The following is an 11,748-nucleotide window of genomic DNA, read 5'->3' as shown; positions in this document are numbered from 1 at the left end:
CATTTTCAACATTTTAAATTTGTAACTTTGGGGGGTCATATAACACTGTTACCCTCCCCAGGCTCATCACATTAGTAAACTCCCTTTATAATACTTAAACTAAAGGTCAATAGGGTTAAGCCCACTAGAAAGCCCTAGTACATTTCATACAATGCTGCCTAAATCGGATTAAGAACCTAAGTAACCATTGATTATTAGGAAGGCATTCCCCATGGTATTAAGAGAAGATCTCTAACACCTAGCTTGGTCAAACTAGCTTAGTCGGACTGCTTGATTTTTAAACCTAGACAAGTGATTATGACAAAACATTACATTGAATTAAATGTTTGATACTAAGCAAATGCGCTGAATATTATGCTACCAATCACAATCAAAGCAGACAAACATAGATTGCAAAAAGATAAGGGCAATGCTAATGGACAAGAAACACCTGTTTGTGTTGATGGTCGCGCTTGATTTGAAGTGTGAACGAGAGAAAGGTTCCATGAAGGTCCAAACCCTATCAATAGCAACACGCTCCTGTACACACTAGGAAACAAAAGGAATACCTCCAGGAGGCACATCAGTGGGAAAAGAGAACTTCGCTAATCTCTCAACTCTAAAACAGAAACACTCCTATCGTACTAATCTTACCTACCCTCCATCACTCAAGTGATGAGGATCAAAGGTGTTTTATGGCATAGGTTTCTGTTTCACTGTACCAGATGTGACATGTGTAGGTCTGAGTCAATGTTGTGACTTTTAATGTGCATACTCATTTGCTAATTGCTCTTGCTCTTTATTTATTTATTTTTTTGAGTATAAAGCTTTATATGTACATTCCCTAAGATTGGTGATTGAGAGGTCAGGGAAAAAGGTTGAGAGGGAAACAAATGAATGATGACTGTCAGCAAACACTCCCCCCTTCCTTGGGTAGATCATACCGTTTGAAATGAGCTTGTCACCCTTTGAAACCAATTGTTCCAGTTGGTAATAGGTGAGGATTTTTGCCAGTAGTTTTCTATTACCCTAGGTGCCTCGTCAAGTTGCAACGGTGGTAAGGTACTCTCCCAGGATCGAACTTGAAGTGGTTCATTAGGTGATTCTTGAACACTGGGAGGTGTGGATTCTTTCGTAGCTTCATGGAGGTCCACTACTATAGATGGAGGCTGTGTAGAAGCTTTTACCTCTATGGATGTATTACATGAGGAGCTAGAATCTTCATGGGAGCGGGTGTGTAGCATTTTGTGATTTTTTTCTTTTCACGATCATTGATTCGTTTTGGAGCTACGGGATTGGGCTCACTTGGGTCAGGTGATAGGTAAGAGCACAATCTACGTTTTGGCACCCAGATTTGATCATTTCCTTGATAGTAGCCTTGGGCTTCCAATAGTCGTTTAGGGATCCATCGCAACATTTTCTTAATTTTCTTGGAGCGAGTGGTACGTTTCTTACAAGGCTTCTGTTTTTTAGCACTAGCTATGGTCACTAAAGAAGCTTTAGGGACCCACTTGTATGTTTTCTTCGTTACATTAGGATGAGTCTTGTCGAAAGCGATATGCATTGCTTGTAGCATATTTAAGGGTATAGGCATTTCATCCCCCTCAGGTGTTACCCAGGTCGTCCCCCTATTTCCCCAAGTGTCTATGGTTGATGCTAGGTGGACCCAATCCACATTTTCTGATTCCGTCATACCCGGTAACACATCCATGTAAGGAGAATCTTGGCCAATGTCTGTATCCTTCTTACAAGTGTAACAATATTGTAGTGGGGCCGAGTGAACTGTGGTGTCAGAGCGATGATCAATAATGGTTTTACTCCCTAAGGGGTGTACCTTACCAGTCACCAAATCCACTCTAAGGACAGAGTCTTGGAATTGCAAATAGACATGATTTTTAGACCAATCATGAACCATTTGTGCTTCCCTCATGAATGGTCGTCCTAAAATCATTTCATATGACATAAGGTGTTTAGAGAAATCCATTACAATGAACGTATGTCGTACCTTGTGTCCTAGAACTTTGATCTTAAGATCCTTGAGCATCCCCATAGGTTTGGCTATGGTACCATTTGCCATCTTTACCACAATGTTAGTAACACTGAGGCGGGATTTTCCCATGGATTCCCAACAATCTTTTGTAACGATGCTAGCTCCCACACCACCATCAAGAATTCCCTTTATAGTTAATCCCTTGGTAGTGATGGGTATGGTCGCATTAGACTCGTCGCCTTCAAAATACTGCCCTAATTCGTTAATGGGTACCTCAATCACAGACTCGTGTCCATCTAAGTCAAGTGATTGCACATGATTTTCCTCATCAATCATAATTGAGTCAGGCCTATTTGGTTGCGCAAACTGCGGTAATCCCGTTCGTAGCTCTCCGTTAAGGAATGCTCGAAGTGCAAGGAATAACTCAGGATCTCCATACAGCTTTGCTATGATCGTGGTTCAAACCTCAGAAGACATGAAGTCCACTAGTTTGGCAACATTCATTGGCGTTTTGCAGGGTGTAGGTCCTTGACTAGGAACTGGTGAGGATGGAATCTCATATTCCTCAATGGGATCAGGTATTCCTTCGTTAAACATCCTTTCCAACAAGAAGGGTGTATGCTCACTTTCTGATGTCCCGTCCTCACTCCCTTCTTGGATGATACTAGATATGGCTAACGGTCTATGGTTCATGTGGGGTGGATGAACTTGTGTGGGAAACACTGTGTCATGAATTTTGACCTGCATGGGTTCTGGTTCTAGTTTCCTTTGAGTCTCCTCCACTAAATCTCTGAGATGTTTCACCTGCTTAATCTCGTCTACTGGGTTTGGGTACGTCCCAATCTTCTTTTTACGATTCTTCCCTTTTTGCCCCTGCGGTTTATCTTGGGGGTCTTGGATTGGATTTGGAAACACTTGTGGTGTTTTCAGAGGCTCTTTATGGTTTTCTCTTATTCGGTTTTCATTTGGTTCCATGTTACGGTTTTCTTTGTCGGTCTTTCCCTTTGTGGTATTGGTTCTAGTCTCCATTGTCTCGATTGAATCTGAATCATCCTCGAGGTCATTCATATACACGGGGTCATCTCCTGTTCCTATGTTTGTTTTGGAACTTGGCTTTGAATTTTCCGTATTCTGTGACTTCTTCCTTCGTGTCTTCTTTTTCTTTGCTTGGATAACTGACGCGGTATCTCTCTCTTCGAGGATATGGCCTGGCCCTTGAAGCATGGACCGTGCAATCGCATAAGTGGGTGCAACGGGTGGTACTGGCGATGTCACACTAGCAATTTCGACCAAATTTAGGGGTGTGATTTTAGGCGCATTTGGGTTATAGGGGCATTGGGCAATCAAGTGATCTATGCCACAACGATTACATGTGAGTATTGGCATTGCAAACGTGCTCCCTTGATTCATTTGCATATGTGCAACATTCTTTTGCAGCCTAATAGGGCACTCCGCTGCTCGATGTGGTCCACCACACTCGTAGCATTGAAGAGGTGGCCTCCTAGCCTGGGTGTTGATATTTTGACCTCTGATGCGAGAGCAGCAGCTTGATAAACCGGCTTGACTTGCCCCAACAATCTTCCATGTAGTATATAGGACACTCTTCCAATGTATCAAGACCGTAGGCAATACTAGTGTCTATTTCCTCCTCACAGCCATCTGGATAAGCATTTGATGGCTCGCAACCCACTTGGTTCATAGGGGCGACTCTTGGATGCGGGGGCTGCGGTCCTAGGACAGGAGGTGGTAGCGGTGTAGCTTGTACGACATTTTGAGATCTAGGGACCATGTGTTGCGGTAGTTGCTCAACAGGTGGAGTAGGCATCAATACAGGAGCTCGAGGTGCATCCGTCCAGGCTACAGGTGGTCTATTTGCCATCATACGTTTGATCATTAAACAATCCTTAGCTTGGTGACCATACCTACCACATGCGTTGCAAGTTCCATTGAATTTTACTCTAAACGTAGGGCACTCACTAGTGCTATGTGGACCTAAGCAAATGGAACACCATTGTTGCTCCCTTCTTGGATACATGTGACTATTTTGAGGGGGTCGATTATCCTTAAGAGACTCTTGGATTGCCTTGGTGAGGTCTGTCAAGAATGTCTCAAATACCTTTGGCTCATTGGCAATGGGCTTTGCAGTCATGGGTTCATACTCAATGGCTTGTGAGCTAGTGGATCTCGTGTCAGTAGACACCCTCATGCCTGCTATCATCAAGTTGTCCTCTAATTGGATTGCATTGGCAGTGACATCTTCCCAGGTTGTGATACCTCTAATCACTAGTCCATTATAGATTCCTTCATTCCTCAACCCTCGAATGAATCGATCAAGCAGTTGGTTATTGTTGAAGCGCTCATTTACAGGGCAACGAGAGTTTAAGTGCTTTAGACGACTAATGAAGTCCCTTACTGACTCTCCTTCCTTACGTTCGGCCTTCTGTAGCTGAGATGCTACACCCCAAAGCACACCTTCCCGTATGTACTCCTTTAGAAACAACCTTCGAAGGGTAGGGTAGATTGTTTTCTCGTCCACCCTTAGGGTCCTATACCAATCTCCAGCCTTCCCACTTAATGTCAAGCTTAAGGCATTGCACTTATGTACTTCGTTGCGTTCCCCTAAGGAATCACATACTTGTTCAAACACTTCAATGTGTTTTCTAGCATCTTCGTCCCCATTGAATTTTTGCGTGAGTTTGGCAATTTGTACTGCCTTACTTCTAGGCTCTCTATCAGATGCATGACACATATTTTCCGCGATAGATTGACCTATGGTTTGAGCAAACGGTGCCAAGTCACCTATGTGAGGAGGCAGGGCCGGTGGAGGTACTCTTGGAATCATATGTGGGAGAGGGACGGGTGCCGCTCTTGGCATATGTGTGGATGATGCAGGATATGGAACATAACCGGGCATAGGTCCACTCGGATAAGGGCTAGGGAGCGGCACTCGAGGAGCGTAAACAAGTGGTACTATTGGAGGTGTGGGGGCCATGTGTGCATAAGGGGCTAGAGGCACATATGGTCGAGGCCCCATATTAGGTTCTACGACACTAGGTAGTGGCACTGCGCTAACCGTAGATGTCATCGGTACATTCTCTGTCAGGCTTATTCCTGGAGTGAGCACTGTGTTTTCCTTGATAGAGGGTTGAGCCAAGTTAGGGAAGCTAAAGTTGTCGCTCGGAGGCTCAGATTGCATAGAGACCCCAGGTGAAATGACGTAAGATGGGTCCATGGGGCTCATTAGAGGAGTCTCCATTTGTGATAGAGTAGGCTGTTGAGCCTTGCTCGTATCCAGAAATCTCATGGGGCCAGTTGAGAGTATATTTACCCCTCGGTTTTGCCTTTCGGATTGAATAATACCATGGATAACATTACAGATCATTTTTTGTTGATCTTCGATGCTCGTGGCACTAGAGGTGGATTGTACAATCTCTATCCATCCTACATGGTAGGCGTGGCCAGAGTGTAGATCCGTCAACACGTCAGTGTGGAGGTCGTATGTCCAATGATCATTAATGAACAATCCTTCTAGAGTCGACGTGTTAACGGTTTCGTTTGAGGTAGAAGCAATGTTGCTCCCCGTGGTTTTACTTGTCACCAACGGTACTCTAGAGGGAACTTCTGAAAGAGGTAGCTCAACAGGGCCTTCTTGGTAAGAAGTTGGCAGGATATCCACATGGACACTCTTTGGGGGTGTGGGGTCCACGTGCGATGTGAAAGGAGAGTCCACTTCCCCACCCCCTTCGTGTGCTTCATTTGCATCAGGTTCCGAGCGAGTAGCTCTACCTAATGTTTCCATGAAACGGCTAAACATACTAGTACTAGGCTGTGGAGCTTCGGGAGGTGCATGGCCTTCTCTCTCAGTGTTTTGGTTAGGGTATGCTTCCATGATTTCTGAGTCGGAGGAGGAATCACTAGCGGCTATTTTAGGGTCTTGGGTGGTGCTACCTTGTGTCCCCGCTGAGGGTCTAGAGCTTATCGTGGATGGGTAATGGGTGTCTGTATGAACAGAGGCACTACCAATGTGATCGTGCTCTAACACCCGCCCAAAGCGTAAGTGCATGTGCTTTTGATACCCTAAGGTGTCAAAAAGCTGCTCTAGGAGGCCTTGTGACTAGTTTTTAGCGTGTTTTTTGTTTGTTTTTTTGCTAGATTTTTTAGAGCGTGTCGTGGAATGGGCCGTGTGATAGCTCGAAACGAGCGTATCGGTCAGAGGGTCGTGCCGTGCTTTACAGACCTCCGTTTGGTCACTCTATGCCCTCGGAATCCCTAAAACTGTCAATTTCCAGTAGGGAACTAGGCCCAAACTAGAAAGTCTAAGGGTGCAAGTGGGAAGAGAAAGGAGGAGAGTGGAGGACTTGTCCCACATCCTCTCATTCCCTCTTGAGGGAGTAGGGTATATATATAAGAGTGAGTCTAGTATATATCAGAAGACTGAGGACTGAGGCTTGGGCTTGGGCTTGGGCTTGGGCTTGGGGAAACGATCCCGATCTATCTTTTATACAAACCAACCCGTCCGTTTTAAGAGTCACGTTTTTTCTTTTCGAAAAATCCAACCCATCCGTTTTAAGAGTCACGTTTTTTATTTTCGAAAAATTTAACCGCCCGCTCACAGAAATTACAGAAATTGAAATGCAGAAAACACAGAAATTTAAAATGCAAAAAATTGCAGAAATTGAAAACGCAGAAATGCAGAAAATTGCAGAAATTGAAAACGCAGAAATGCAGAAAACTGCAGAAATTGAAAATGCAGAAATTGCAGAAAATTGAAAAAACGCAAGAAATGCAGAAAATTGAAAAAGCACAGACAATAGCAGAAATTGAAACTTGACAGAAAACGCAAAAAACAGAAATCTCCACACACTCCTTCCCTGCCTTTCCTATGATAGAAATTGCACCACAAGGAAGCGTAAAGTGCTAACCAAGCTTAGTGTAGGGCATATCCCCGGCAACGGCGCCAAAAATGTGCGCTCCTTGCTGCACTGTCGAAGCAAGGGACTTGCCAATACACCGTGTGCGAGCCACAAACGGCTCCAAGCACACAACAAGCCTAAACTAGCAAGCTCAAGAGAACAAAGGGTGTGTCACTCACCGCTCTACACTCGCCTTCGTGGTGGATTCCTTGCCGCGATGAAGAAGAAGCTGCAGTCGTGCCGCGCTCAACCGCTTCGCCGCCGTCGTGCCTTTGTAATGCTCGATCGCACACACACTCTCCCTCTCTCTCTCTCTCTCTCACACACACACACACACACACACGGAGGTGAAGAAGAAGAAGATGGAGATGGAGCAAGAGCACTCTTCTATTGCACAAATGAGAGAATGAGTAAAAATTAGGTTTAGTTGGCTTTTATAGGAGCTCACCCCATTCACACTTGGGCGCCCATGCTTAGCCAACTAATCCCTTGAATGTTCGTGTTAGAGTGCGCCTCTCATTGGCGATCACTCTTACCCTTTTCCTATTGGTCCGACAAAGCCCGGTACCTGACTCTAACCAAATACATAATACACGTCCGCCGTAGGTGATGGGGTGTCCGTGAGCCGTGAGGGTTAACAGTATTAGCAAAGAATGCTAATCCAATTGATGCTTATTGCATGCAATGTGATAGAAAAGGTGGACATTATTAGCTTCTTTGATAGTGAACCTATTGTTCGAGTCGGGGATTTAATATTTACGTAATTACCAAAAAGTTTGTGTGATCACAAGGTCTTGTTGACATATTTACATAATCACAACTAACATGATCACAAGCAGGTTCAGAGCAACCTGGAAACCCACAAAAAGCCCGCCGGGCTTTTGCGTTTTCCCGAGGGCCCCGCCGGGCTTATGCATTTTCCCTACGGGCCCTCCAGGAAAACCCTAAAGCCAGGCGAGATGCAGCTTAATATCATAGAGGGCCCAAATCGGGCACGTTCGGTGTTTCTTGTTGAGACACACACACACACACACACCTAGAGAGAGAGGGAGAGAGAGAGAGACACAGAGAGAGAGATCAATGATTATCTTCGTTGTGGACCTACGTAGTGTCGCCACAATTATAATGACTACTTGCACGCAAAAAGCAGACATCATTTGATACACTTACAACCACAAATAGCTCGTAGATGCGTTAGCACATGTGCTCCAATTTGCAAGGAATGCTTGGCATTGTTGTGTAGCTCTCTCCGAGCCAATTGTCATGGTGCATTTGAATCTCCAATGCAACGAGGGGGCAAGAAGTAGCGTTAGGATGAAGTGCCATTTCACCCTGGCTTCTACAAGTAGAATAACTTATAAATGATGTTTTTAACCATAATCCGCATCATATCATAACTGTCAAAAAATAAGACTTTGATATGGGAAATTGAGTTATGTCGTGTTGTTGACCCATGGGTCAACACTCCCCCCCTCCGAATTCATGTCCTCTCTGACATCACCTCATTGTCAATGTCGTTGCGGTCTTTGTTGTTGTTTTTCTTTCTTGTGATTTATGTCCTTCATATCCATCTATTGTTGTCATTATAGGGCTATTGCTAGATCTAAATTAAAAAAGAAGCCAATCTCGTTCAGCTTGACTCTTATCATCATGGATAGATAAAGCTGCAAATTCATCCATTGGAAGTTGTTTAGTAATTTGATCACAACCTCTTTTTGTTTCCATAAATATGATCACTTTACTTCCATCCATCATTCACTTTAGTAAATCTGGCAATTTTGAGTATTTCTCATTCTAAAGCGAATGATGGATGGAAGTAAAGTGATCATATTTATGGAAACAAAAGAGGTTTTGATCAAGTTACTAAAAAACTTCCAATGGATGAAATACAATCGTTTTGATTTGAGATTCAAAACCATGTTTGCTAGGGGCTTTTCAATTCTTTGCCTTCTTCGTATCACTGGTGCGGACATTTTTCTCCATTGCTTTCAATTGAATACTGCAGACATAAGAACTAGATGTTCAGTTAAAATAAATAAAAAAACTTTTCAATATATTAGGAAAAAAATCACTAAGAAAGCAATCAAATCTACACAATATGAGATTTGCAATGCACTCTAGTCAATTCCACATATCGACCACATATGTTCTGAGAGAACATACACATTGCAATGCACTCTCTACATGACATTATGGAAACAAAAATAATATGAACTTGTCAATGCAATTATAAATAAAATGATTAGTTATATATCCTCTTCCATCTGAAAACAATAAGACACAACTATTTTCACATGCTACAAAGAATCATCAACATTTACATTGAAATGATGATAATTATTTGCAAAACACACATGAAAGAAATAATATCAATGATTGACCATCTCATGCACTAACAATCTTTTAAATATAATAGATAATTCACTCCCTATATAAACCAATGCATAAAACAAGGTAATGAAATATTCAATACAATTACACAATTGCGGACTACTTGTACCCAATCAAGGATTGTAGCCCCCTTATGCATCCAATTCAATATATAAAAGCTATTTTCACCCAATTTATAGCTCTCATATTGTGTAGTGAAAATGTATATCAATTCAAATCTATGATGGTGAAAAATGCAAGACTTCAAGGATCTTTGTATACCCAGTACACTAGTACAAGGCATCCGACCCTTGACTATCAACTCGTTATTTAAATGTGCTCATCTTCTAAAACCACTACAGCCCTTTTATGGACCAATGGCTTCGTCACAATGAGCATGACTCTCCAAATTCTCAATTGTTTTGGTTTAGTACCTTTATGTTCGGTGAAGGATTTAAATATTTTTAGAAGTGGTTACCGAATTAAAAATCACGTTCGTCCCAAGAAAATGACCTGTGACTCTGTAACCTTAGGTCGATTAACAAGGAGATGACTATACCCGGCGCTCGGATATACTCCCCAGGTATTTGCCTAGTTAAAATGCCAAAGTAAGAAGAGGTTTACTATATACACTCTAGCCCGCCGAGCTTTCCCATTTCCCCGGCGGGCCCGTCGGTAAAACACTACAGCCCGGCGGGCCCCACCGGGAAAATGAAAAAGCCCGATGGGCCTACTGGATCTATTGGTTTTTGCAGGTCACCATCAAGATCACGTTAACAATTAACGTGATCACGTGATTTTCTTGTGTAAATACTAGAGTTATTAACGTAATCACACGATCGTGATTACGCCAATGAAATCCCTGGTTTGAGTCAAAGTAGTGACAAGGGCACAAGTGAAGAAAAACAAACAAAACATTGACAGTGAGTCAAATAGCAGTAAGAAGTTTTCTAAGGACTCAAAAAAAGAGACGACAATGCTATGGGTTCAGGAGACAGAAAACAAGAAAGAGAAATAAAAGAAAACTCTCAAAGGTTGTTCGAGGAAAGAACAAAGTCCATGTCAACTAAGTTCAATCCATCAATGTAGCTTTGGAATATTTCAAAGTAGCCTAAAAGCAGTTCAAATAATAAAAACAAAATGGAAAAACTATCCAACTAAGACCATATTAGGTATTATGATAAAAATCCCTCATTATGGGAATCTCCAAATTGACTAAATTCATGTAATTTGGGAATTTTTCATTCAAAGTGGAAAAAATGTTGATATACTTGTTGATGGGGTAGAGTGAAATCTCAAAGAATTGTGGTGTTGATAAACACCAAAATTTGAGGATGCACAAAGCATGAATTTGAATAAATACTAGTAATAAAATAAAAGAAAGAAATATCATTACAATCAAAGGTCTTGTTTACAATCATTATAGTAGCAATAGAAGCTCCATATAATCTACTCCAAATCGGATGCCATGTCCAAAATTTGATCCAAGTGTGGTTGACGATGTACACGAGCAAGGCCAGTTTTATCTTTTAGAGCATGCCTTTTTGGAATCTTAATCCTTGAAAATGGACCTTCTTTGTTGGGTCTCCAAGACCAAACAGTCGCATCTACAGATTCCCACACTTGCGGGTCCTTATAGTTGACATCCTAAAAACCCTTCCAACAATTAGTGTAAGCTTGAGTATCTGTCATCCCACTCTTTCTTGCACAAGGTGCCCAATATTGAATCAAAACCTTTCTGTAGTTTGGTAATGTAGGCTCGTTGTCAATGTTTGATAAAGCCATTGCAAGCCAAACTAGATAGATATCCATGTCACTTGGAAGTAGCATAACAAAGTCACCTTGGTGCATATCAGATAGAGGGTCAAACTCTTCCCTTGGTCTATCTTGTTGAGGACCACAAAAATGATTATTTAGCTCTTCAAGACCTAGGAATCTTTTGGCTCCTTGTTGTAAGCTCATTGTGATGCACTGTTTGTGACAAGATTCTTGCGTTTTTTGCCAAAATTGTTCGTACAAGACTCCCTCTAATATGATTTCTCGTCCAAGCTTGTCAATTACCATTAGTCCAGTAATCTATCACAGGCCTATAATATTGTGGCACACTTGAACCATTTCCTAAATTTTGCTAAAACTTGATATAATTCTTCAACTCTAAAATCACTTCCTCATGGGCCTTGACATACTCTACCATTGGTACCAAAGGTAAATCTCCATGTGGTAACATTGGATTTCCTTCTATGTAAGTTTTTCAAAGGCAAATACTTCCACTCCAATTTGATACAGCTACATGTGCCTTATATTGCATCATGGGTGTCTCATATTGCATAAAAAACCTAAATTGAAGAGGTTTGGAATGGCCAACAAGTATGTCTTGTCCATCACAAAGATAGCCATCACAATATTGCTTGAAATTAGGGACCTTTGTGAGCATAAATGGAGTTGGAGATGAAGATGAGCTATTCCTTAGTATATCCATCAAATGAGGGAAAGTAT

This window comes from Adiantum capillus-veneris, chromosome 3, assembly GCF_014529385.1.
Source record: "Adiantum capillus-veneris isolate H3 chromosome 3, ASM1452938v2, whole genome shotgun sequence".
Taxonomy (NCBI): domain Eukaryota; kingdom Viridiplantae; phylum Streptophyta; class Polypodiopsida; order Polypodiales; family Pteridaceae; genus Adiantum; species Adiantum capillus-veneris.
This window is presented reverse-complemented; position numbering follows the sequence as displayed.